We start from the raw sequence: 12386 nt of genomic DNA on the forward strand, positions 1-12386 counted from the left end.
CTCCGGGAATTAGTGAGATTTATTGATCCATCTTACAGAGCACAAATAAATCTGAAGATAATAAATCTCTCGAGTATATAATTGAGCAATCCTTTCTAGCGCAATTACAAACCCCCTCCAAGTGTACACCCACCAAAAGAACCGTCAAAGTCCTTGACAGTTGATTTTTCGCCGCGCCTGTCAGTTCTTTTGTAAACATTCCACTAACACGCGTTAATTTCATTTATAAACACTCGCGTCTGTACACGCCACCTGCGGCGATTTCACCCACACTCCATCTTTTTTGACATATGCTCACGCACACACCTCCCCGAAAACCAGTTTTGTGAGAATGTGTACGCGGGCGAACGACATCCAGAATCAGTCACTTGGAGAACGTCATCTCGGGTGGTTGTTGCTATTTTGGACGTCGAGGAGTAGTCGATTGTGCTGAGTGGATGCCGCGTCCGTGACTTGTGGAAAAATAGATTAGAAAATCTCAAGAGTTTGGTGAACGAGACTTGGGATACGCGAGCCAATTCCCAATTGTTGTGAGAGTTTCGGTCCCCGAGGCGGCGAGATTTGTAGGTTTCTCTGCGAGTGAAGTGTGGAGTTTTCTGTATCCGGATCGAAGTGCAAATTTCCACAAGAATAGATTCATCGCTGAAGCACCGTTAGCTCAGCGCTGGGTGGTCCGTGTCTGCTTGAGGAATACGAGTCAGTGGCTGTGAATATTTGCACTGCTGAGCAGTAAGTCCGGGTGTACCGTGAAGTCCCTGGTCCGCGCCTAGCCTTGGATAGTTTTGCGTCCCGGTCGTGAGTTTTGCGTGCTGAGCGGCAGCGAAAGTGTGTGCATTTGAAATAAATAGTTTTCGTTGGCATGTATCCAAGCCCATCCCTTCGTGCTTTGAATGAGTTCCCGTCACCCTGTCCACCTTGACAATCGTGCGTGAGATCGATCCCACACGCCCGCCTCCCCGAGAGAATCGCTGGCTGAATTCGCGCATTCCACCACGGCCCCCAACGGCTGCCTCTTGACCGGGTTTTCACCGTCATCTGTCAAACGAAAATCGCCAAGGGAGTCGAGTGGTTTCTAGGCTGCACCGTGCTGCAAGAGCAGGTCGTACGCCGTGAGGAGGTCAAGTGTCTGCCGGAGAACGTCCTGATTCACTTCGCCACACAGGTCGCTGGTGAATCCTTGCCCCCGCGGGGTTGCTGCACGGCCCAGTGTCGCCCAGCTGCCGACACTGCCGAGTGGGTGTCCGCCACGGAATTATTCGTGCTGATACCCAAACAGAATATTCGGCGCCTCCAAACAAACAGGAGGCGCGGGAGAAGTGTGTGCGCACGTGCGGGATTTGTTGTCTTGCATAAAGTCTGATGGCAAGTTGGTTGTAGCGGGCGCGATTCCAGTGCAATAGTTGTGAAGTGCAGTGCGTGGACGAGTGTTGTGTGCATCAAAGGACCTTCCGCATTCGGAGCGGTCTTAGCTACCTGTTTGTGTCGCGAGTGCCGTACGCGTTGGGAGCACGCGTCTCTGCACTGAATGTGAAGTGCTCCCGATTTCAGATCCGCCTTGCAATCGTTTAACCACGCACCGGAACGAGGCAGCATCTCAATCGTCTGCGAGTAGCACTAGTGCAGGTAAGCTGCATTCAGATGTAGTCTCGTAGGGAACCCACTCATGAGGAGAACGTGCCAGACATGATTTGTGGAATTCGTTAGGATCCTTCCCTTGGCTTAGTTTAGTCGAGGGTTGATGTCTTGTTTCGTGTCTTATCTTCTTGTTTTTTGTGTCGGATCTTCTGGGAAATTTTGTCTTCGTTTGCTTTCGATTCCGGTAGCGATTAATCCTTGAATACTTCGCTATTTTTGTTCGAGGATCTGAGGATCATTGGCTTTTCTCTGTTAAGTCACGTCCTTTTCGTTAGGCACCCTTAATGAACCGAATGCCTTAGGGTAGATGGAAATAAGGTGAAATTCCAATCACTGAAGGTCCTTAATTAGGAGAAAATGCGGGAAGGCAACTATTCGACTTCATTTAAGAAGTGGGAAACTTGTGCTTTTCGCGTAAAGCAAAAATAAAAACAACTCGTAGAAGCAGAACTCAGCCTAAAATTATTTTAGGTAATCCACGAAACTAATCAATATTTTTTTCTCTGGCAGGCGAAGGCCAAAAACTCCATCCTCCATTAGAGGCCTCAATGTACGACCATTGCTGTTGCAACGACCATAGCTCGTGAAAGCTCACAGCACCTTGACAGGCTACCGCTTGCCGATGAAGTTACCTGTTTTGTACCATCGTCTTCCACTTCTTCTTTTTATTCAGCGTTTTTCCCGTTCACAAGCGGGGTCGGCTCGTCGTGATCGGTTTCGCCATTTGGCTCTATCGAATGCCTGATCTAGTTGCATTCTCGAGGCTTTTAAATCCCCATCCAGCGTATCAAGCCACCGTTGTTCCGCCCGGCTTCGATGCTCAGACCAATCTTGGCAAGTGAATTCTCGTAAGCACGAATTGCGTGACCATACCATCGAAGACACATCTTTCGCAATTTTTCCACGATCGGTGTAACCCCATAACGATCGCAGATATCCTCACTTTGGATGTGATCAAAACATGTCACGCCACTAGTCCAACCCAACACCTACGTCTCCATTACCGCAAGATGCCGTTCATTGTCTTTCATAGTCAGTCAACACTCAGAACCATAGGCAGGACGGACGACATTGCCTGTAAATTTTAGATTTGAGACGTTCGTTCTATCACAAAGAACACTAGTTGTGGAACGCAATTTCATCCAGGTTGCGTTAATGCGTGAAGCAATTTCATAACGCAGTTCCCCATTGGGTGATAGTGTTGACCCGAGGTATTTAAATCGCTCAAAAGTACCGTTCTTGTCATTAACCCAACAGAAGTGTTCGATATCCTGTGTGTGTTCGTTACGGCTTTTTGCAAGTCGATACAGACCTCTCTCACCATCCCGAGTTTTCAGTTTACCGTAAAAATTGTTGTAATGGTCCACTCGGGTGACAGCGCCGCTTTCTTTGTTTTCCGGTTGGCATTTTTATAAACTTGCCAACTGGCGAGTGTTTTATCGTCGAGAAATTTGTAGTAGAGGCGTTTCTTTTCACGGATCTTCATTTCAACATTATCATTCCAGGTATATCAGTTGATGTACCGCTTCCTCGGCTTAATGATCCCGATGGTTTCAGAGGCCGCTTTGTAGATCGTGTCTTTCATTTGGTTCCACGATTCTTCCACATTTGTAATGGTCGGTAATTATATGAGTGAGATCATTTCTTCTTTGTTCTCACGAAATCGCCACCATTTAATACGCGGCGGGCCAGTGGGTTCCTCACGCTGTTTTATCGGTGGCTTAATTCGCAGGACGGCAACAAATGGCCGATGTTAAGGTGCAACGGTCTTGGCTTTGCAATCAGTCAGTGGTAAAATGTCGGCGTCTTATGAGAATATAGTCAATTTGCGTTTTACTGTTCCCACTATAAAATGTAGGAAGATGAGACAATCGTTTGATGAACCATGTATTCATAAGTACAAGGTCATGGGGGTCCGCAAAATCGATTATAGGTTCGCCACCTTCATTACGCGCTCCGAACCGGTTTCCCCCATGGCAGTGTTATCGTCTGCCTTTTCACCTACATGACCATTAAGGTCGCCAGCAATGATGACATAGTCGTTGGCAGGCACGTGACAAGTCTTTTCATCGAGAAGTTGCCAGAAGCCGTCTTTCTCGGCATCAGGTCGTCCTGTCTGTGGTGCGTACGCGGTAAAGAAGTGAATAGGGCGATCAGCTGATATAATGATGAGCTTCATCAGCCGATCATTAAATCGTTCGACTTCTTTAATGGCATCACGGAAACCCTCTGAGATGGCAATGCCAACACCATATTGAGTGTGTGCGTTACCAAACTATAGAAGTTTGTAACCATTTTTACCGTGTTCACGTTCAATGTCGCAGCTTTTGGCACCAGACCATCGGGTTTCTTGCAGAGGGCAGATATAAATGTGCCTTTTCCGAAGGACTCTTGCGAGTTCCTCGATCCTTCCAGTTAGGGTACCAACATTTAGCGTGCAGGCACGTATTTGTTTTGTTCGGACTAACTTGCTTACGTCCTGACGCCGCCCATGCGTCAAGAACCCTTTGTCCATTTCTCGGCAGGACCGGAGTCCGTCTTGCCGGGTTGACTGAGGTAGAGGCCCTAGCATTTCTCCGAGGCTTGTAACTCAATTCAATCATCTTGTTTGTAATGACATTATATGCATTTTTTTGGTCGGCCTCTCGCGGGACCTGTCACCAAGAGAGATCAGGTAGGATTTAGCATAGTGGAATAACTCGAACTATACTCTATTTATCTCTTTCCCTGACCGCAGCATTTTATTTTTGTTTTACTGAGGATAGTACAGAATACGTTGCCTCGCACCCTCCCCCTTTACATGGGCTTGGGATTAGCATACTATGTTAATAGCATGGCGGAGTTCTCCATCATTTTTCACATGTTGCCTAAAAGGCCGAAAGGATATGAAGACGCAACGAAGAATATTATTTGGATCTTGGATAGGACGATCAACCTTTGCCCCTTCTACTGTGCAACAAACACTCCTTTCACTATGCATGATTGAAATATTTCCACGCATCACTCGAGTTTGGGTTTGGAAGCAATCTTTTTGTTGAGTTTTGTTCGGAATTCCGGGACTTAAAGGATCAAAACCACTCGCGTCTGCGAGTCTGTTTCAGATGTACTTGCAGCTAAAAGTCCCAGTTCCTAATTCACAAGGTTTCCAATGAATCCTCAACTAAGGAAAAAAAGTCAAATGACCAATCTTTCATCGACCGCTCGATACTTTCGAAATCCCAGCTAGTCACCCCAGCGATGCGTAAGCTTATGGTCACCGCCCCTTCCGAACAAGTGAATCTGCCGTCTTTGCTTCAAATTTTTGCCCTTCCGCAGCCGGATCAAGCAGATCAAGTCCCTTTATTGGAAATCATGAAAATGGAGGTAACAAGAACGTCATCAATAATTCACCTTCCCGACTAGGATCAACTCTGTATGATTCGTCCTTTTCTATTCGATAGAGTTCATGGACACGAGCTTGTTAACATTCGTAAAGTTGAGGGTAACGTTTATAAATGCGTCAATTTTGTGATTTTTTTTTTGACATAGTCAGACGGACAGGTCTGACATTCGAAGAAATATTAAAAAATAAGGCAATGATAGCAATTATTCGCGAGTATCTGCGAAAAAAGTAGAATTGTGGTGAATATTGTTCGAAATTTCAAAAGGATCGGTGCAGCCATTTTGTAGTTATGAGGGCCACCGGCTTCGAAAATGTGAGTTGTGGAAAAAACGCTTTAAAATTTTTAACATTAAAACATTTGGTATAAAATGTTCATAAACGAGAGTCCCTGCTTTTGGTAAGAGACGACCAAAAGGGATAGACATTTGGAAGCTAGCAAACTGCAAATTTTGAAACTTTGTTGCTACCGCAACGTCAACAACGGATAGGGACTGATCTCACGGCAATGACCTTTAGCTATCGAAAACCGTAGCGAGGGTCCTTAGAATGCTCGGTTTCTCCAACTTGTGCGGAAATTCCAGCGATATAAACTAGACATTCTGGTCCTAAGCGAAGTAAGATGGTCAGACTCCGGAGAGTACTCCTCTTCCTCTTGCTATACTAATGGCAATGTCATTTTGTACTCTGGAGAGCCAAGTGGTAGCGGGCGCGAATCCGGTGTCGGGTTGCTTTTGACGGCTACCGCAAGGCGCGTTTTCTTGACCGAGGAGCCGGCTTCTGCAACTTCCACCGCCTCGTCATTGGTGGAAAATTGTTCGAGCACAAACCCTGCCAAAAAGTCAGTTGGGTTTCAAATGACCGACGCCTTACGAACAATCAGATCGACCACTTCGCCATCAGCCATAGATTTAGGAGTTGTCTTCTGGATGTCCGTACCAAGAGCATCGGCCTCGAAAGGGATCACCATCTGATGGTCCCTTACGTTCGCTTGCGTGTTGCGTCCGTCACTTCTCGCAGGGTTGGGGAGTTGGGACACCAAAGTTCAACATCGACCGTTTGTACGACCCAGTTGTCGCTTGGATTGGAGAGTTATCTTGCTGATCGAGCGGCAGATCTACTGAGTAACTCACCTGAGAATATCGATGAGCATGGCCACCATCAAAAATGTTCTTTTCTGGGGTGCTACACAGGTCGTCGGCCACGTCCCGAAGGGGCGCCATAAGATCTGGCTGACTGCGGAGTCGTGGAAGCGGACGTAAGGAGTTGAAGGTTCTACTGACCGCTGGGAGTGATGACGGGCGTGGCGCGCTCGAACTGCGATATCGATAAGTTCAGCGTAATGTACGCCGTGGTAAAAGAGAATTTGCTATTGCGCTGGTCGGGGAATCCTCCTATTTTTGTCAAACATAAACAGGCGGCATAAAGACGATGTCACCTTTTGCCACCTTAACAGACAACAAATCCCTTATTACATATTATCCTCAGAGGGAGGAGCAAGTGAATGGCTTATGTTACGCTTAAAACTAGAGAAGGAAATAGAGTCAAGGGACCCAAGCTGTAGGGCATTGTAGGACCGGCGTAGCCTCGGGATCGGAGAGTGGAAGTAAATCTCGAGCTCCGCGAAGGGTACATAAAAAATGTTCGCATTACGTGTGCTATGAGACGAGGCGATACGGAAAGTAATATCCGAGTTGGCGGAGCAGTCCATCAGACAATTGCAGAGTTTAAAAAGAGTACACATATCAAGGAAGATATGGCGTTGCTGCAGGGAAGGGAGATTGAGGGAGCGGAGTCGTGGCGGATAATCAATCCGTGGAAGGTTCTTTTTGTAAAAGAGGGTCCGGGTGAATTGTTGTTGTACAACTTCAAGAGCGCGGAGATCACAAATGCGGAAGGGGGACCACACTGATGATGCCAACGAAATGGGAATTGAAGCGAAGTTTGTCGTCGAATATTACACCCAGGCCTTTGAAGGAGGTCAGTAGTCAAAGGGGTTGTCTACTGAGAAAATAGGAAAAAAATGTTCGGGAGTGTTTACGCGAATAGCACATCCAGTGGCATTTGTTGACCTTCAGTTTTAGCTTGTTGGCCGAACACCAACGGACTAAATTATCAAGGTTGGACTGTATGAGAGCACAGTCCAGCGGAGACGAAACAGAGGCAAATAATTTAAGGTCGACTGCGTAAAGCAAATACGGCCAGGTGAGGATGGAAGCGAGGCTATTGATAAAAAACAGGAAGAGTAGCGGGCCAAGTATAGAGCCTTGGGGAACACCAGAGGAAGGAGAGAAGGAACGAGATAAGTAACCAAGAAAAGAAACTTTGCAGGAGCAGTATGAGAGATAGGAGGAAAGCCAGGAGATAACTGGAGGGGGAAGTCTAGTAATGAGAGTTTAGAGAGGAGAATATTATGGTCAACGGTATCAAAGGCTTTGGAGAAATCGGTATAAATAGCATGCACCTCTTGTCGTGAATTAAAGCATTTAGCAACAAAGTTGGTAAAGACCAGAAAGTTTGAAGCCGTAGATCTATGTTTCGCGAAACCATGCTGCTCTTTGACAATGAGGTGACCGAAGTGCACGGTTAACCAGTCGTTGACGTATCTTTCCTGGATTTTGGAGCAAGAGGAGAGAAGGGAAATGGGGCGGTAGATCATAGCAAAAGAAGGGGCTCCACTCTTCAGGATAGGGTAATAAGGGCCTCTTTCCAGAGATGGGGAAGGTAGTATTCTTCTAGACTTTTGTTGTAGATTATAATCAGGGGGAGCGAAATGTGTTTTATACAATTAAGAAGGAAGAGGTTAGGAAGTGCATCGGGGCCAGGTCCGATATTGGGGTCAAGATTACCAATGAGGAACTCAACCTAGGAAGGCGTAAGGAGAGGAATGGCCAGAGATTCGGATCAGTCTGCAGTTATGAGACGTGTGGAGGGTGGAGGAATCGAGGGAGAAAACACTGAAGAGGAAGGGTGCAGGATTGTTGTGGTGAGTTGGCAGTGGAGTCTGCAAAATTGATAGAAGAAGGGAGAGATTGAGAGGAATTACGAGGATTGTGAGCGTGAAATGAAAAGGGTTTTAAGTTACCGCGGGCAAGGGCGACTTTGACGCTCAATAAGTACCTTTTACGCGCTTTTCTAACCATTGACTTCACAGTAGAGCTTATAGCCTTAAAGTGAGTAAGGTCGGCGTCATTCTTAGAAGCCCGGAGTTTTTGGTGGTTTTGAAATTCAGGGCAGAGTATGTGTTCATAAAGGAAGAAAGTAGAAGGGAAGAATGGGAGAGGTTGTTGGAAGGAATTGTGAAGCTAGGAGGAGTAGGCCAGTGGAGCCTAGGGAGATTAAAATCTCCGCAAAGGAAGAAAGGGAGGGAAGGGAATCTGACAGTAAGGAGTTCAGACAAATTGTTAAACAATTCTTCCTACAGGTGAGAAGGGCAAGCACAAGGGACATATACACAAGATACAATGAAAGGGAGGAAGTTGGGCGGGGAGACACGAAGAACAACACAGTCAAAAGGAAAGCCAGAGGACGAGAAGACGAGTTCGGCGGGGAGTGTATCTTTTATTGCAATTAGGACCCCATCGCCGGTGGACTTACGAGATGCATTCCGAACCCTGTCACAAGGGAAATTGGAGTACCCTTCGGGGAGCTCGGAGTTTGATATGGCACCGTCCAGCCAGGTTTCGGAGATACTGATGGCATGGTGTTGATGAGCCAGCGCGGATAAACTGAAGGCCCCCAGTTGGGTTCTTAAATACCTTACGTTCTGACGAGCGGACAGTGAACATGGATTCAGTTATAAAGCTCGGTGAGGCAAGCGGGTTGCCCTGAAATTTACCCGCGAATTGGGAAGCTTGTGTGGCTTGATGAATACACCTTCAGGCCAGAAAGAAAGGTTGCCGAGGTCGTCAACTTCTTGTAGATAAGTCACCTTGAAAGATACAATCACCCAGTCGGTTTTCTTGTCTTTTGTCAGTTTGATGCAGGACAGAGGAGAAAGTAAGCCAACTTTGCTCTTTATATGCTCCAGAACATCGTCCGTAAAAGTTGCGAAAGCTATCCTGGGAATAAAGAGCTGTTTAGGTGGGAACGCCACCATTAGCTTGGGGCCACTGGAATGGGTGAATGAAGCGCCAGGAAATATGGCAGCGGCGGGAAGTGGAGCTTCGTGGGCGACAGGAATGACGTCGAAAAGTGGAGCGGCTGTTCTATAGTGCCAGGACTTAAGCAAGGTCTAGCCACCACCCTCTTTTACTCGGTACTTGAATACGTCGTCAGGAGGTGGTCTCTGTTGATACCAGAGATATATTACTGGTAATATCCGCGCAACTAGTGGCGTATGCAGACGACGTGGGTATTCTTTGCCGATCGGTGTTTCGTGCGAACGAAGGGTTTAAGCAATTCGAGTCAGCAGCGAGGGAATTGTGAGCCCAGAGTCAATGAATTCAAAACGAAATACATGACCCAAACTCGAAAGACGGCTGCTAGTATGCCGAAACTTGCAATGGACGAGTATAATTTTGAACAGGTCGACCAATTCGTCTACCTAGAAGCCCTACTCTCGAAGGACGGAAACGAAAAACACGAAATCCAAAGGCGAATTACTACTGCTCATAAAGTGTTTTATACGGTCCTCCTCATAATGAGATCGGAAGTACACCGACGCAATAAACTACGCATCTACAAGATATTAATTCATCCAGTGCTGCTGTATGGATGCGAGATGTCGACCTTAACGCGAATGTCGAAAAACTGATCAATATCTTCGAGAGAAAAGCCCTCAGAAAGATTATCGGAGCCGTAAAGGAAGGAGATGACTGGCGAGTCAAATACAATCATGAATTGTATGAATGACCCACCAGTATCGACGCTAGTCAAAATCAAGAAACTGCAATGGGGTGGCCACTTCAAACCAATACACGAGGGAAGAATTCTGAAACGAGTGCTGAAGGGCAGAACCGATGGTAACCGACCAAAAGGGAAGCTAAGGAAATGTTGGGAGGTGGACACAGATTGCAGATCAATTCTTACATTTTCCAACTGAAGGACGCGGGCTTTGGATCGAGATAATTGGAGGCCATGGGTTGATTTGGGCTGTAGCGCCGTCTAAGAACGGGCGAAGCCTGAAAACCCGCCATCCGTTCGGTTCGTCCTGTTAGTTGCGCCGAAACGGCCTGCAATGCAACCGGCTGCCACTTTAACTGAATGCACCATCCACGTACCGGCAAGCTGTAACATTATTAGCTCAACTCTGGGCGTGACTTGCTGAGGACGCTGCGGATATGGTCCCGTTGTGGGCGCGATGGAGCGAGGCAGTATCGAATGCTCGGTGGACCGTGGCCGCTGGATCAGGGGTGTAGGGCCAGTGGAAGTCACCCTGATGCAGAAAGACGTTGCAGACGAAATAAACTCAGATTCAGAGCCCTGGTGCATAGGCTCCTTAGACGATGTTGAGGCTACACTGTTAGGCACAGTAGGAAGCAACCTTTCAGAAGTCGAAGTCTCGCCAAACGAATTCCTAAGCCGCCGGAAACACGTAGATAAGGACGAGTTAGTAGATCGTTGCTTTTTTGGCATTGCACCAGTGTTGAGGTTCACGTTTTCGGGGGAATTCAGTGATTGGGCTGAATCGCTGGGCTTGGAAAGGTCATCCTTGGTAGAAGTAGATACAACTGGAGATACAGTAAATACAGTAGATACCGCCGGTAGAGGGACTTCGTTCGACTTCGGTACCAAAGCAGAAGCCTCAACGGCGTGCTGAATGGCTGCCAAGGTCGAGGACTGTTTATTAAGTAGCTGTATTGCATCTGACAGCGTGGAGCCATGACAAGTGTTGCAGCGATACGATACGTTGTTGGCGAACTTTGCTCGAATCTTTAAAAATACTGCAGGAATACCTAGGCATTTGATGTGGTCAGGTTTCCTGTACTGTTAATGGCTCCCGATGGCGTTTCCCGAAGTTCAGTTACACGGTTTTACGCATTTGGTGGCTGCGATATTAAATCGCCAGTGATACCAACATATATCCTGGGGACGGAAAATTTCGGATTTGAGCTGTGAATGCGATCGGGAATGAGAGCGTTTACGTTCGGAAGAATTCCCAGGCTGGGACTCCTGTTTGACCGTGTGTAGCTCCGTTCGTAGCTCTGCAAGCTGACTTGATAATTGCTAGACTAGCTATGTTAAACAGGTTGTCACTGGTGAAGGCGAGGATGTTGACGGAAGTGTGGCGTAGATCTTATCAGCTAAGTCGGCTGCAGTTTGTAGTGGCATCCATCGTTGTCATAAGCGGCTGGAGGGCAGATGGCAGCCGTGTTAATCATAGATTTCTCATCAGCGGCTACGGAACTGTGGTACAGGTAGTGGAGGAGTTGGGAGGATTTCTCGTCATCCAGATATGTGTCTTTCATGAGTTGTCTCATTTTCTCCCCTGGCTTTATTAATTTCTCGCGGAAGCGATTATATGAGCTGTCTGTCTTGTCGGGCTGTTAATCCCATCAATGAGATGCCCGTGTGGCTACTCCTTGTCGCCTGATGAGATTTTTTATACGTCTAAGGTCGGCTCCTGGGTAATCCATTACCTCTGGAATTTTGCACGTTGAATGTCAACCTTCAGCTTAAGGTGATGATGCTTGCAGACTACGCAAAATTTGTTGGATGTCCTTCACCTTTGTGTGTTCCGTACTGACTTTAGCCAAATACTGTCTTTCGAAGTATGGATGAAGCGGATAGAGCCCCGTATGAGGTTGCAGTTCTGAGTTAGCTGTGCTAAAGATTATCCACAACTGCTTGGGTTCGGCTTTCGAGTATTTGGGAGTTTCCCGACTGGAAGGGTGTTTCCTATGATTTCTGATAAGGCGCTGAAACTCGTCCCCCAGCTTCTTTTATCTGTTCTTATTCTCATAATAGGGCGTATGAGTAAGGATAATCCTTAATCATGCTCTGAAGGGTGAATCAGGCACTAGCTGGAATCGCTATAAAGAGGCACGGAAGGCTCTAAAGAAGAGCATAAGATCACTCGCTCCAGTGATACTACTTTGCATGCCAGATTCCAATCTCTCGGTTGAGGGCTGTATGCACTTGTTGGCCCCGAGATTAGATTTTGGATGCTGCCTGGGAAGTGTACTTCAAGCAAATGATTTGCCGTTTCTTCATCGCTTTCTGTGTACTTCCCATTGTGTAAACGTAAGTAACCCAGTTTCTGGCTGCGTTCTTTGACCAGAATCCGCTTCAGCTTTGAGGTTGCCTCAAGAGAGTTAGTCTCTTCGTAAAAGCGTCTCCAAGATGATCTTTTAGCCGATCTTATGCTCTTCTTTAGAGCCTTCTGTGCCTCTTTATAGCGATTCCAGCTAGTGCTTGATTCGCCCTTCAG

The 12386-nt window shown here is 47.0% G+C and overlaps 1 protein-coding gene across 1 annotated transcript in view; it reads left to right on the forward strand.

The window, feature by feature from the left end:
- Window positions 1–369: 369 nt before the first annotated feature.
- The window catches only part of LOC119658931 (furin-like protease 1), a 712092-nt gene continuing 700075 nt past the window's right edge, over window positions 370–12386 (forward strand). Inside the window, exon 1 of the mRNA XM_038066764.1 lies at window positions 370–1623. The gene's annotated coding sequence lies outside the window, so the exon portion shown is untranslated. The remainder of the gene's footprint in view (window positions 1624–12386) is intronic.

Source organism: Hermetia illucens, chromosome 6 (genome assembly GCF_905115235.1).
Source record: "Hermetia illucens chromosome 6, iHerIll2.2.curated.20191125, whole genome shotgun sequence".
Taxonomy (NCBI): Eukaryota; Metazoa; Arthropoda; class Insecta; order Diptera; family Stratiomyidae; genus Hermetia; species Hermetia illucens.